This window comes from Neodiprion lecontei, chromosome 7 (genome assembly GCF_021901455.1).
Source record: "Neodiprion lecontei isolate iyNeoLeco1 chromosome 7, iyNeoLeco1.1, whole genome shotgun sequence".
Classification (NCBI taxonomy): domain Eukaryota; kingdom Metazoa; phylum Arthropoda; class Insecta; order Hymenoptera; family Diprionidae; genus Neodiprion; species Neodiprion lecontei.
In genome coordinates, this window is record NC_060266.1 from 15,986,291 (window position 1) to 16,000,994 (window position 14,704).

Here is a 14,704-nt window from a genome sequence, read left to right on the forward strand (position 1 = left end):
TTCCGTTCTGCGTTTACGCAGATCTAGAATGTTTACCGCAGCCCACATATGAAAGTTTTAAGGGAAAATAGAATAATTTATCAGAAGCATCTTCCGTATAGTATAGCTTACTATCTACATTGTGCGTTTGACGATTCGCTTTCAAAATTCAGAATTAATCGCGGAGAAACTTGCATTCAATGGTTTGTGAATGAGTTAAAAGAATTGGCACATTCGTTAGAGGGATACTACAAGACTGTTTAACCGATGGAACCACTAAATTTCAATCAGATCAACGAATTTCATTCAATAACAGTGTGTCATATTTGTGAAAAACCGTTTACACCCACAGACGTGAAACATCGTGATCACTGTCATTTAACGGGAAAGTACCGTGGTGCTGCTCTCCGCAGCTGTAATCTAATTTAGCAAAATTCGCATACTATCCCAGTGATATTCCACAATCTGTCGGGTTACGATTCGCATTTTCTGATCAAAGCCCTGCCAACGTCATTCGAAGGTACTGTTAAACTTTTACCTCTTAATAAAGAAAAGTACATTTCCTCCACTAAATTCGTTAAGGGAACGGATGTAACGTTCCGTTTCATAAATTCGTACCGTTTCATGCCTAACAGCCTCGATAAATTATCATCGTATCTGGACGATTGTCAAAAAACAATAACACGTAAATTCTGCAGTAGCTTAAACAAATTTCAGTTATTGACTAGGAAAGGTGGCTTTCCGTATGAATTGTGACGTGGATTTTTCCCGCTCCTCGGTCACTCGGATAAAATGACCGAAAACTTACCGCGTGCACAATAAATCGGCGTCCGCGAGGTCTCCTGGACCTAAAACAATATCGCGAAATTTGTTGGGCGCCTGGCGTGATCAACACGCCTCGAAATCGGTAATGCGATATACCGCGACCATATACTCGATAGCTCAGTACCGCGGAGAGGGGAGGGGTAATTTTTGGGTAGAGAGAGATACGACACACGTACGCCAACACGTTATTTTACAAAGTAATAATAAAATTAAAATAATATATTTCCAGCCAGTGATAATACAAAACAAAAGAAATGATACTTCAAAAGTCGCTCTTCGCAATTCCAAATACAAACACTTAGGTTTAACAAAAAAAAGAAAGAACACAAAAAAGATTAAATAGATCTAGAAGACCTCTACGGCCTACGTGCGCTAGTCGCTGCCTTAAGAATAAACGCTAACTTACAAAAACCAAAACCAAAATTGGACCCGACGCGCTGCCCGCGATTGTCCTCTACGGAATGGCGCTAATCGCCAACTTGACAATAAACTCCTCGCCGAAACCGGAACCGAAATCCCGACCGACACGCTGACCGCGATCGGTAATAAATCAAAAAAAAAAATTTTGCTTATGCCTACGGGCGCTCATCGCCACATTATTACTAACCAATAATACAAAAGCTCAAACGAAAAAGGGACTCGTCGCGTCACCCGCGACTGTCCTCTACAAAAGAAAATTCTTATTAACACGCACCCGAGCTCAACTTTCTCCGTGACCTCGGGACGCGGGTCGCGAATTCGGACGCTCCCCTTTCGACGGCTCGCGACCTATACGAGAAATGATACTTTATCGCATTGATTTGACGTGACCCCGTGTAACGGAATTTGGTTACACTCAAATTCGAGACACTAGTGCCTCGGCTCAAAACGTGGCTCGACTCGATCTTCTCGATCACTCGGAATTGGCTCTACTTTATTACGCGCAACTCAGGCTACGGTCGCCAAACGAAATAATCGGCAAACGAATTTCGAGGATTTTTCGACACGCAAATTACAAACGGCTATCCTTTCTCGCACAAGCCCTCGCTCAATTACTCTCGAAATTCGATCGCGAGAATATTAGCAGCGCTTACCGCTCCACATCCAGTAGACGAACTCGCCTACTCCCTCGTGACGATGGCTGTTCATCATTCCTCGCGATCACCACTTCCGTACAATAACGCAAACTCAAAGAAAAACCTGACTTAACGCAACTTCGCCACGTGACTACTGTCTTAGTTAGTCGCCAGAACTCGAGTGATCTCAGATGGCTGATCGGCCGCAACGCCGATCTCGTCACGCTAATCCTTCGTGACGTCATCACCCTAAGAATGCGCAACAATCGATCTGTCATCGATTTTGGAGATTACGCAACTTGACGCGCACCTGTCGTCGCTATACGGCGCAGATTTTAACGCTAGATCGCGATGTCGTCTTCCGCGCAGCTCTGCGGGGTCCTGGGGTTGGGCGGGGTGGTGCTGCCTCGTCGCTAGCAGGTCTCTTACGGTTGCCTTGGTCAGATGTAGGCGGGGTGAGCGGGGAGGCTGCGGCGCGCCGGCCGCCAGCGGAAATCGCTTCCGCCTTGGACTCCCGCGCTGCAGGGATCTGCGTTGTCTCCCCCTCCGCAGCCGCGGTATCCTTCTCGCGAGATCTCCGCGGTTTCGCCTTGCCTCGAAATATCTTCGGCGTCGGAGTCGGTCGCTGGCTTGTGGCCGGTGTACTCAAAAAAAAAAAAGAAAAACAAAAGCCTGCAATATCTTATTCGTAATTCGCTATTTCGTCCCTGTCAAAACCCGAATGCGTGACTCCAGTTCTGGCGCTCTCTATGATTATCTCGTGACTCGATTTTCGAAACCCTAAGTCCTGGATTCCGCCCGAGGTTCAGGGAGTACCTTGTAACGGGCAGGCCTAACCGAAATGCCACGTTACAGAATACATAGACAGTTGGGAAAAGCTCAAGGAAAAACATTGACCAGCCGAAGAACAGTTTTATTCAAAATTGAATGACCGGAATATATCAGACGACGATTACGCACACACGTGCGACATATGGCTCACTTTCAACATTCGAACTTTGCGAGAGTATTCGGACTTGTATCTACAGACGGACGTGTTTTCACTTGCCGACGTTCTTCAAAATTTTCGACAAAACTGCTGGACAACGTACAAACTGGACTCATTACATTACTACACAGCGCCCGGTCTGTCGTTTGATGCTATGTTAAAATGTACAGGCATTGAGCTCGAGCTTCTCACCGACATAGATATGGTTATGTTTATCGAAAAAGGAATTCGAGGTGGTGTGTCACAGTGCTCGAACAGATTCGCAAAGGCGAACAATAGATATATGGGAGAGGAATTCGATCCAGAAGTCGAAGAATCTTATCTCATGTACTTCGACGTTAATAATTTGTACGGTGCTGCTATGAGCTTTGCTCTGCCGTGTAATTCCTTCTAATAGGTGTCAGGTTTCAGAGAGTGAGACGTTCTTGCCATCTCGGATGATGCGGAGTTTGGTTACATGCTGGAGGTAGATTTGGGATATCCTGAGGAGTTGCATGTAACTCATAAAGATTTATCATTGTGTGCGGAGCACTATGTACCTCCGATTTGGAACAATAAACAGCCGAAATTGACGACCACGCTACTTTCCAAAAAAAACTACGTTGTTCACTATAGCGTTTTGAAACAATGCTTACAATTAGGCTCAAAATTACTCAAAATTCACAGACTTCTCACATTCAGGCAAACCCCGTGGCTCAAAAAATACATAGATTTGAATACCGATTTGCAGAAAAAATCGCACAATGAATTCGAGAAAAATTTTTACAAACTGATGAACAACGCAGTTTTTGGCAAAACAATGAAAAACGTGCGAAAGTACAAAGATGTTCGATTGATCACCGAATGGGATGGACGGTACGGTACCAGAGCTACCATAGCCAAACCTAATTTTCACAGCTGCACCGTTTTCGACAAAAAGATGATTATCGTCGAAATGAGTAAGACGAAAGTCAAGTTGAATAAACCCTTGTACGCAGGTTTCTCCATCCTGGATCTGTCTAAAACAAGTATCTACGATTTTCATTACAATTATATTGAACGGAAATTTGGCAACCGAGCAAAATTAATGTATACGGATACCGACAGTTTGATTTACAACTTTACCGTCCCCGACATATACGAACATATGAAGGAGGACGTGCATAAATTCGATACATCTGATTATCCGCTCGACAACGCCTATGGAATGCCTCGAGCGAACAAAAAAGTTCTCGGCTTGATGAAAGACGAGAATAACGGGAAAATAATGTTGGAATTCGTAGGATGAAGAGAAAAATTGTACGCATTCCGAGTCTTGGGAGATAAGAAAGACAATAAACGTGCCAAAGGTGTCAAAGCATCAGCGTTGAGTAAAATAACTTTTAACGATTATTAGGAATGTGCTTTGGAACGTAAAAATTTGTCTAGAAATCAGCATTTGACATTATGTCGAAAGCACAAGGTGTACACTGTGGAACAGCAGAAAGTGGCTACGACAGGGACGAAATAGCGAATTACGAATAAGATATTGCAGGCTTTTGTTTTTCTTTTTTTTTTTGAGTACACCGGCCACAAGCCAGCGACCGACTCCGACGCCGAAGATATTTCGAGGCAAGGCGAAACCGCGGAGATCTCGCGAGAAGGATACCGCGGCTGCGGAGGGGGAGACAACGCAGATCCCTGCAGCGCGGGAGTCCAAGGCGGAAGCGATTTCCGCTGGCGGCCGGCGCGCCGCAGCCTCCCCGCTCACCCCGCCTACATCTGACCAAGGCAACCGTGAGAGACCTGCTAGCGACGAGGGAGCACCACCCCGCCCAACCCCAGGACCCCGCAGAGCTGCGCGGAAGACGACATCGCGATCTAGCGTTAAAATCTGCGCCGTATAGCGACGACAGGTGCGCGTCAAGTTGCGTAATCTCCAAAATCGATGACAGATCGATTGTTGCGCATTCTTAGGGTGATGACGTCACGAAGGATTAGCGTGACGAGATCGGCGTTGCGGCCGATCAGCCATCTGAGATCACTCGAGTTCTGGCGACTAACTAAGACAGTAGTCACGTGGCGAAGTTGCGTTAAGTCAGGTTTTTCTTTGAGTTTGCGTTATTGTACGGAAGTGGTGATCGCGAGGAATGATGAACAGCCATCGTCACGAGGGAGTAGGCGAGTTCGTCTACTGGATGTGGAGCGGTAAGCGCTGCTAATATTCTCGCGATCGAATTTCGAGAGTAATTGAGCGAGGGCTTGTGCGAGAAAGGATAGCCGTTTGTAATTTGCGTGTCGAAAAATCCTCGAAATTCGTTTGCCGATTATTTCGTTTGGCGACCGTAGCCTGAGTTGCGCGTAATAAAGTAGAGCCAATTCCGAGTGATCGAGAAGATCGAGTCGAGCCACGTTTTGAGCCGAGGCACTAGTGTCTCGAATTTGAGTGTAACCAAATTCCGTTACACGGGGTCACGTCAAATCAATGCGATAAAGTATCATTTCTCGTATAGGTCGCGAGCCGTCGAAAGGGGAGCGTCCGAATTCGCGACCCGCGTCCCGAGGTCACGGAGAAAGTTGAGCTCGGGTGCGTGTTAATAAGAATTTTCTTTTGTAGAGGACAGTCGCGGGTGACGCGACGAGTCCCTTTTTCGTTTGAGCTTTTGTATTATTGGTTAGTAATAATGTGGCGATGAGCGCCCGTAGGCATAAGCAAAATTTTTTTTTTTGATTTATTACCGATCGCGGTCAGCGTGTCGGTCGGGATTTCGGTTCCGGTTTCGGCGAGGAGTTTATTGTCAAGTTGGCGATTAGCGCCATTCCGTAGAGGACAATCGCGGGCAGCGCGTCGGGTCCAATTTTGGTTTTGGTTTTTGTAAGTTAGCGTTTATTCTTAAGGCAGCGACTAGCGCACGTAGGCCGTAGAGGTCTTCTAGATCTATTTAATCTTTTTTGTGTTCTTTCTTTTTTTTGTTAAACCTAAGTGTTTGTATTTGGAATTGCGAAGAGCGACTTTTGAAGTATCATTTCTTTTGTTTTGTATTATCACTGGCTGGAAATATATTATTTTAATTTTATTATTACTTTGTAAAATAACGTGTTGGCGTACGTGTGTCGTATCTCTCTCTACCCAAAAATTACCCCTCCCCTCTCCGCGGTACTGAGCTATCGAGTATATGGTCGCGGTATATCGCATTACCGATTTCGAGGCGTGTTGATCACGCCAGGCGCCCAACAAATTTCGCGATATTGTTTTAGGTCCAGGAGACCTCGCGGACGCCGATTTATTGTGCACGCGGTAAGTTTTCGGTCATTTTATCCGAGTGACCGAGGAGCGGGAAAAATCCACGTCACAATTCATACGGAAAGCCACCTTTCCTAGTCAATAACTGAAATTTGTTTAAGCTACTGCAGAATTTACGTGTTATTGTTTTTTGACAATCGTCCAGATACGATGATAATTTATCGAGGCTGTTAGGCATGAAACGGTACGAATTTATGAAACGGAACGTTACATCCGTTCCCTTAACGAATTTAGTGGAGGAAATGTACTTTTCTTTATTAAGAGGTAAAAGTTTAACAGTACCTTCGAATGACGTTGGCAGGGCTTTGATCAGAAAATGCGAATCGTAACCCGACAGATTGTGGAATATCACTGGGATAGTATGCGAATTTTGCTAAATTAGATTACAGCTGCGGAGAGCAGCACCACGGTACTTTCCCGTTAAATGACAGTGATCACGATGTTTCACGTCTGTGGGTGTAAACGGTTTTTCACAAATATGACACACTGTTATTGAATGAAATTCGTTGATCTGATTGAAATTTAGTGGTTCCATCGGTTAAACAGTCTTGTAGTATCCCTCTAACGAATGTGCCAATTCTTTTAACTCATTCACAAACCATTGAATGCAAGTTTCTCCGCGATTAATTCTGAATTTTGAAAGCGAATCGTCAAACGCACAATGTAGATAGTAAGCTATACTATACGGAAGATGCTTCTGATAAATTATTCTATTTTCCCTTAAAACTTTCATATGTGGGCTGCGGTAAACATTCTAGATCTGCGTAAACGCAGAACGGAACGGTTTCTTTGTGTTGAAAATTTAAAAATTTCAGAATCTTGTCCTCTTCTACTGGTAAGATAACTTTGCTTTTGTTCAAATTCGTGCAATCCACATTGTGCTTGAACAAACACCTTTCAGATTGAAAGTGTGATAGACACCTATCGCACAACCAAGTACGACGTTTATGTTTAGAAATTCGAGAACTTGTCAACCGCAATAAATTCCGAATCCATGCAAAATGATGTGTTACATTCTTTTTAATATTATCCATACCATCATCATCACCGTCATCGTCGTTTTCAGTCTCTATTACTAAAAGATGGATGGTAGGTTTATCAGACTTGTTTCGGCTTAAATAAATGGGTACAATTTCACTGCCCTTTTGTTTTTCCGTACTATCCATACCATAAACGTTAATTGAAAGTTTGTTAAGTTTCTCAAATTTTGAAATCTGGTCTAAAGACATTGTAAAATGCAAACCGTCGTATTGTAGCACTGAGCTGAAATGTGGATACGAAGTGATTTCATTGGGATTTTTGTTGTTGGTCGGAAAGAGGGCTGCGGTGACCGACCAGAGGAAGCAATACGCGTCTCTGTTGCGGATGTTGACGACAGCCTTCTTGTCTTGAACATTCTTCGGTAGTGGTGTGTATGTGAACACACCGCCTCGTAGTGGCACGTACTTTTTGATATTCACAGTTAAATTGATTATTTCAGTCAGCGACCAACCAGAGTCTTTTTCTTGAAAATCTTCCACCTTGGTCAACACTTTTTGCTTTACGTTCTGTTCGAACCACCCGTGTATGTCAGCTGGCTGGCGGATGATATGGTTTCTAGTGTTAAAATATTTCATTTCTTCAACAAGTTCAGCGTTTTTCGTTATATTGAATTTACAACACAAGACACAGTTTGCTTTTAAACTTCCCACTTTTCGTAGCATTTTCTTCAGTCTTGCAACGACGAGATGTTCCGCATCTTCCAAAAACCTGTTCAAATCTTCATGCCGCAGATTGATAATGGCTCCCGTTCGAATTCGGCTCTCGAAAGCTGTCTCCAAATCTTCCTACCGTACTCGATCACTTCTTCGTCGGCTTCGTAATTCGTCACCCACTTTTTGAAATTGTTGAAATTTGACTGTCAACGATTTCAGAATTCCAATTGTAGTCAAAATTCTTGTCTTCTCCCCGATCGTTGAGGCGATTTTATTCAAAAGCCTGGTATTTTGGGTTCCGAATCGAATCCATTTTGCAATCTCTGTCGGTGACGATTTTTCAGTTGAAATCTTGAACGCCGTCTCCATGATTTGTATTAATTTCAAACACTTTTTGGAATCCATGTTTCTTTTTCTTTCGATCACGCACTTGACAAAGATAGAGTTGCAAAGCCTGCTCTAGAATGACCGCTTTACGCTGACACGGTCCTTTTTATGGGTAAACACCGACGTGACTCACACATCGAGGCGGCTTCTTCATACGGCTCACGAACTCAACGTCGCACCTCAATCCGTCGTCCGCAGGCCGCTCACCGTCAAGTCGAAACTCGTCGGACGATTCCGAATACTGTTTTCGTCTAACGATTCCGAGAATCTTTTAGGGTCAAAGAAGCTCTTTCTCACGGTCCCAGACTGCTCGCCGTCAAGTCCAAACTTGTCTAACACATTGTTTTTCAGCCTACATTCGTTCAGGGTCGAAGCATCCGCACACAAATTTCAGAACCTTCCAGAATTCGACGTCGCACCAAAATCCTTTGATCGCATGCCGCTCAACGTCGAGTCGAAACACGTCGGACGAATTGTTTGTCAGTCTAGTGAAGTCAACGTCTTGGTATGGACCACGGCGGTGAGGCAGGGCAGCCGATAATATTTCGAGAGCCAGACATAAACATGGAGGTTAGACGGGTGACGAATCGAATGCGGTGGGTCTAGAGAGCGGGTGTCAAAGAGGCATTACGCAACGACGCCTCGGAGAGTCCACATCGATCGAATACCGTGCATATCGAGCATTACTATATATTATTTCCTGCATTACAATATATTATTTCTTACATTACTATATATTATTTCCTACATTACTATATATTATTTCCTACACTAGATTCGTTCAAGGCCGTGCGAATCTTCTCGAACCTTCTGGGAGTTCTCAAAACCCGACACATGCCAGGATTCTCGGTCGAACGTTCAGGGATCCACGGGGTCCGCTCGACCGCCTGAGGATTCACGGAGTGCGCTCGGTAATGCAGTTATCGATTCCGCTCGATGGCATGATTTTCTTTACCGACAAAGAGCACAATTTATCCCACAAGGGGTAATACCACGGCAATTTCACGCATTTTTCACCAACGATCATGGTCATTTGGAGGATTTCTTACCGACAATCGTGGTCATTTGGAGGATTTTTAACCGACGATCATGGTCATTTGGGAGATTTTCTTACCGACAATCGGTCGGGAGAGAACGTTTTATCTGACGAGAGTGGGGGTAACCTTCGAGGGTTTGCGTCTGAGATGCACGGATAGGCGGATTGGTCGGTTTGGTCGGTAAAGAAGGTGTTCTCACGCAAAACCCCCTTGTTATACCACTAATATTCGATTGCTGACCCTTACGTGTATGTATAATCCAAATAATGTATCCTAATTTTGTTAGCCCGCAGGGATTGAAACCCGATTACCGTTTCAATTTACATCAAAATCTTGAGATACCTGAATGCTACCATCACGGGTCATTCACATATTTCAATCAATGCAACGATGGAACTTTTCCCTCTTCTTCTCCCCTTGCCTTCTTTTTCGTCAGCAGCTGAGGGTGAATAATTGAGAGGGAAATAAGCCCGACCCTTCTGATCACCCAGCATGAAGCAACTCGCCAGACAACACGAGTGTAGCTCTCCTCCTCATGTATTTATCCGATGAAAAGAAACTGTTCGCCTTGCTTATTAGACTCGATTAAGAACGAGATTCAATTACTTGGTTCAAATTCCTTTTCCCGCGGGATCAGAGAGAGAGAAAAAAAGCGAGACAAACTTTTCCTCTCGTCGCCACTACCCTTTCCACTTAGTCTCTTTCTCTCTTTATTTTCCTCTCTCTTGACTCTCCGATATACTAGCCTCTATTTGCGCGTTCAGATGGGAAACTTCCATGAAACCGGGAATCTTCCGACCCCAGAAGCTTTGCATCCATCCCCTTCACTGAATTCGAGGGGCTTCCCTTTTAGGTATTTCTCGTTTCCCTTTCTTCGCACAGCCGACGGGAAAAATCAACAATAAAACCCACCACGCGTAGTTCACTCGGGCATTATTTTCAAAGGCCAGCTTCCGAGTGCGTTATCGAATTCACAAGACCCTTAAGAAAAAATCTTCTGGAAGTATATCCGTTCCAAATAACATTGAAATACAATTGTTTCAGTTCCTTTGTGAAATTCTTGCAAATAATCCTGACTGCGGTTTTATACGAATGTAAATATGGTTTGCGTAATGAATAGAAATTTCAGAAACAATCATAACTTCTTTTAGTACTAGCAAAGTCAAATTTGTCCATACTTATCCTTCAAAATGGTTAAATGAAGGCGACCTAGCAATGTCTACGGAAACAAACGTGTTCTTATTTGTATTGTAGCGATACTAGTTCAAATGTCACATCGTACTACAAAATAATGGCCTGATCTGAAACAATCTATCATGCACACCTTTCTATCGCGATACATTCTACTTTTGGATTGAATATAGAGTGATGGATCGCGAAGTAATTCTAGAGTGCTTTTTTTTATCGCAGGAGTCTAACATTGAATCCGAAATTCTCACCATCAAGTCAAATGTATTGAAATAAACTCTTATTGTTAGTAAGAATGGATCCAGTTGATTGAACCTAACGATATTTTTGTACTTGAAACTCACATCAATATTAAAAATTTATCCGAATCATGCGCAGTTTGCAATATATTGATTTCGACTGTACCTCATAAATTATCACGACCAAATAACTGTTTGAGGAATTCGGATTTTTTGCATGTACCAAGTTTCTTTCATTCGAAAAAGTAAAAAAAAAGTACGTTATATTCGTCAATTTCACGTTAACCAAACATTCTTATAACTGACACCGTGGTCATTTATTGATTTTTCGAACAAAATCATGGGTTCAATTGAATCGATAATTATAAAATTATATTCTCGAGCTAAAAGCGCGCACAAAAAATTAGGAAAATTCGCATCGACATTTATTTGTAGCAACCATTTGAAATGGTGTATGAAATTGTAATGTACTCACTCATGGAAAAATAAGTCTGTCGCTCCTTGGATAACAGCAGCAGCACGGCTGCATTGAGTTCCCTGAAAATATAGATGAGAATAGTTACAACATTAAGGCAGCTTCAGAGTCAAACACAATTGTGAGAAAACAAATGACTCAATTGAATTAGGTACGGGTTTGAAAAAACAGAATCACGAATCATGAAGCTGCTAGCCATATCAAGCTGGAACCGCCACATTCGAAAATCGAAAAATTTCCTATGGAATAATTAAGGGCTAATTAGAGGCTAATCAAATGCTCTATTTTCGAATTAAATGCTCGGCGTTTTTTGAAAGAAACCTGTGGCGGTGCCAGCTTGACATAAACCTGGAACCGCCACATCGAAAAAAAACGGAAAACAAGTGAAATTTCGGAAAAGTGTTAGGGTCATAATTAAAGGCTAATTAAAGGCTCTTGGAATTGCTCATCTTTAAATTAATTGCTCGGTGTTTTTTAAAAAAAACCTGTGGCGGTGCCAGCTCGATACAAACCAGACTTGAAAAAAAACGGGAACGAGGTCAAATTTCGAAAAAGTGTGAAAGTCATAATTAAAGGCTAATTAAAGGCTCCCGGAAAACCACCCGCTCGAATTAAGTGCTCCACCCCCGGGGGTGGAAACCACCAAAAAACTCGAAAAATCGGTGTAACTCTCGGACGCAACAACTTACAGAGTTCGTACGCACGTCAAAATTACTCCAGAATTAAAGGCTCCCGGAAAATCACCCGCTCGAATTAAGTGCTCCACCCCCGAGGGGTGGAAACCACCAAAAAACTCGAAAAATCGGTGTAACTCTCGGACGCAACAACTTACAGAGTTCGTTCGAGTGTTAAAATTACTCCAGAATTAAAGGCTCCCGGAAAACCACCCGTAATTTTGACGTGCGTACGAACTCTGTAAGTTGTTGCGTCCGAGAGTTACACGGATTTTTCTAGTTTTTGGGTGGTTTCCAGCCCTCGGGGGTGGAGCACTTAATTCGAGCGGGTGATTTTCCGGGAGCCTTTAATTCTGGAGTAATTTTGACGTGCGTACGAACTCTGTAAGTTGTTGCGTCCGAGAGTTACACCGATTTTTCGAGTTTTTTGGTGGTTTCCACCCCCGGGGGTGGAGCACTTAATTCGAGCGGGTGGTTTTCCGGGAGCCTTTAATTAGCCTTTAATTATGACCTTCACACTTTTTCGAAATTTGACCTCGTTCCCGTTTTTTTTCAAGTCTGGTTTATATCGAGCTGGCACCGCCACAGGTTTTTTTTAAAAAACACCGAGCAATTAATTTAAAGATGAGCAATTCCAAGAGCCTTTAATTAGCCTTTAATTATGACCCTAACACATTTCCGGAATTTCACTTGTTTTCCGTTTTTTTTCGATGTGGCGGTTCCAGGTTTATGTCAAGCTGGCACCGCCACAGGTTTCTTTCAAAAAACGCCGAGCATTTAATTTGAAAATAGAGCATTTAATTAGCCTCTAATTAGCCCTTAATTATTCCATAGGAAATTTTTCGATTTTCGAATGTGGCGGTTCCAGCTTGATATGGCTGAAGCTGCTTAGAAAACACAAATCTACTTGACTAATTTACTTGTTCATTTCTTCATTCAAATGTGGTAATCTTGATATAAAAATTAATTGTAAGCCTTGGATATGTAATATACGTTTCATACAATATAACAATATCATTGTAAATTTTACCGCCGGGTCATATTCGTAATGAGTTCCGAACTTTGTACGAGGTTGCGGATGGCGGTTATATTAATATTTTAACAACTCGAGGTTGATTCTAACCTCGGCGATTGAGTATCATAATCAGCAGTACGAAACCAATGAAATGTGCACGATATAAGTATGAATGTCAAATTATTGCAATTCTTTCGTTGTTTTGATAATATCAGTCACCACAAGGAAGACTTTTTTCTTAATTAAAGAAAAAAGGTAAATAATAATGGAACAAATGACAACAAAAGAACGAAATGAAAGACAAGAAATAAAAAGTTTTGAGCCTTGGAAAACAATCGGAAGCTTTGAATATCAATCTACTCATCAAATTGCGTTTTTCTCTGTTTCTTTTTACCTCTTGTGTGTTTGAATTTCTTTTTTTAACTGGTTTTTTTCGTATTTCTTTATTAATCCGTGTAAGTGCAGTTTATATTAAGATGCCTGTCTTACAGTTTTAGGAAGCATTTAGTTGACGAGTCTGATTCCGATCGTGCAAACCTTGTGCTTTAATCCTATATAGTAGATCACACCCCAGTAGAATCGCATAACGGTCATATTGGGTGGAGTCCATCCCAAACGTGATATTATATTTCAAAAATGAGATCTAAAAATGGCGCCACGAGGCCCATTTTCACGACTAAGGGACTCTAAGAGAAATTTGAAGAATGTTTGGGGTGAAATTTACTATAAGTGACCTATTACAGTTGAAGTAACATTATTATATTAGGTATAAAGGTAAAACCCTGAACGCGTTATAAATACAATAACGCGGCGATTGATGGTAATGGCTAGATGCGATAAAATTCCCATTTTTCAAGCAACGATTAATAATTATGCCCGCAAAGAATTTAAAAAAAAAATATATCTTCAAGAGAAATGATGTGGAAAAAATAGGAAAGGTGTAGAAAATTATTCCTTGTCACTTCAACCTTACAACTGTAGCGAATCTGCAGTCTCAATTATTCAAGTTATGGTAGTTATAGTATTAATTGCTTTATATCCTACAGATGTAGACTAATGTCAAATCCTAAAATGACTCCTCAGCATCCAATGCAAGAACAAAGACTATTGATAATGTCAAAAAAGAAGAGGAATGAAATTTTGTTTTTTCATATTTTAGCCTGCGTGTAACTCATAATATCAATTATAAGAACTTCCTAAAAAAACAAACTCTTTTTTCTCGAGAGTTTGTTGTGTCATTATTAAAATACAATTCTAACGCATTCAAATTTTATAATAACGAAGATTATGAAACAATTTCTAAAATCAAAGGCACACTTGTTTTTTTACCTGCTTGAAAATTTATGTTTTGCATTTTTCTATTGATATTGTTGTCTTCTACTATTTTTCGACCTTGCGTTAACGGTGTAACAGGAACATAGAATAATCGTATCCAACTCAACGTCAAAGTCGAAATCCCTAATTATAAGGTTATCTATAATTCCTAAATAGCTTCCGAGTCACTTAAAATCATTTAAATATTACGCGCCGTTACGCCGTATTAACTCGAGACGAATAGGGTACAGACATTCAAATTCAGCCTAACACGCAGGCGTCAAAAATAAAATATAGTTCTGTATAAATTGTCAATAATCTTGTTAAATTATTAAACAAATAGAAGGGAGTGAGTTTCTTCTGTCTCAACGGACAATAAATGGTGTACACCATTTCGAACCAAAATTATATTTATTAACGATTCGTATCTTTTCTATAATTGTTGTTGTCTGGGATTCGATTTGTAACTGATGTCTTTCGTACATATAAGCAACAGTTTTATTTCGATTCATATTATGGCGACTATGTCTCCACATACGCCTATGCCGTAAACTTAGGTTGTAAATGTCTTT

The 14,704-nt window shown here is 41.7% G+C and overlaps 1 protein-coding gene across 6 annotated transcripts in view; it reads right to left on the reverse strand.

Annotated features, from left to right (window-relative positions):
- The window catches only part of LOC107216665 (GTP-binding protein Di-Ras2), a 432,275-nt gene that overhangs the window by 235,339 nt on the left and 182,232 nt on the right, over nucleotides 1-14,704 (reverse strand). For 4 of the 6 annotated variants that reach the window (XM_046746086.1, XM_046746088.1, XM_046746081.1 and 1 more), the window contains exon 2: nucleotides 11,130-11,191. The exons of the other annotated variants lie outside the window; for them this stretch is intronic. The gene's annotated coding sequence lies outside the window, so the exon portion shown is untranslated. The remainder of the gene's footprint in view (nucleotides 1-11,129; nucleotides 11,192-14,704) is intronic. 6 annotated transcript variants of the gene reach the window in all.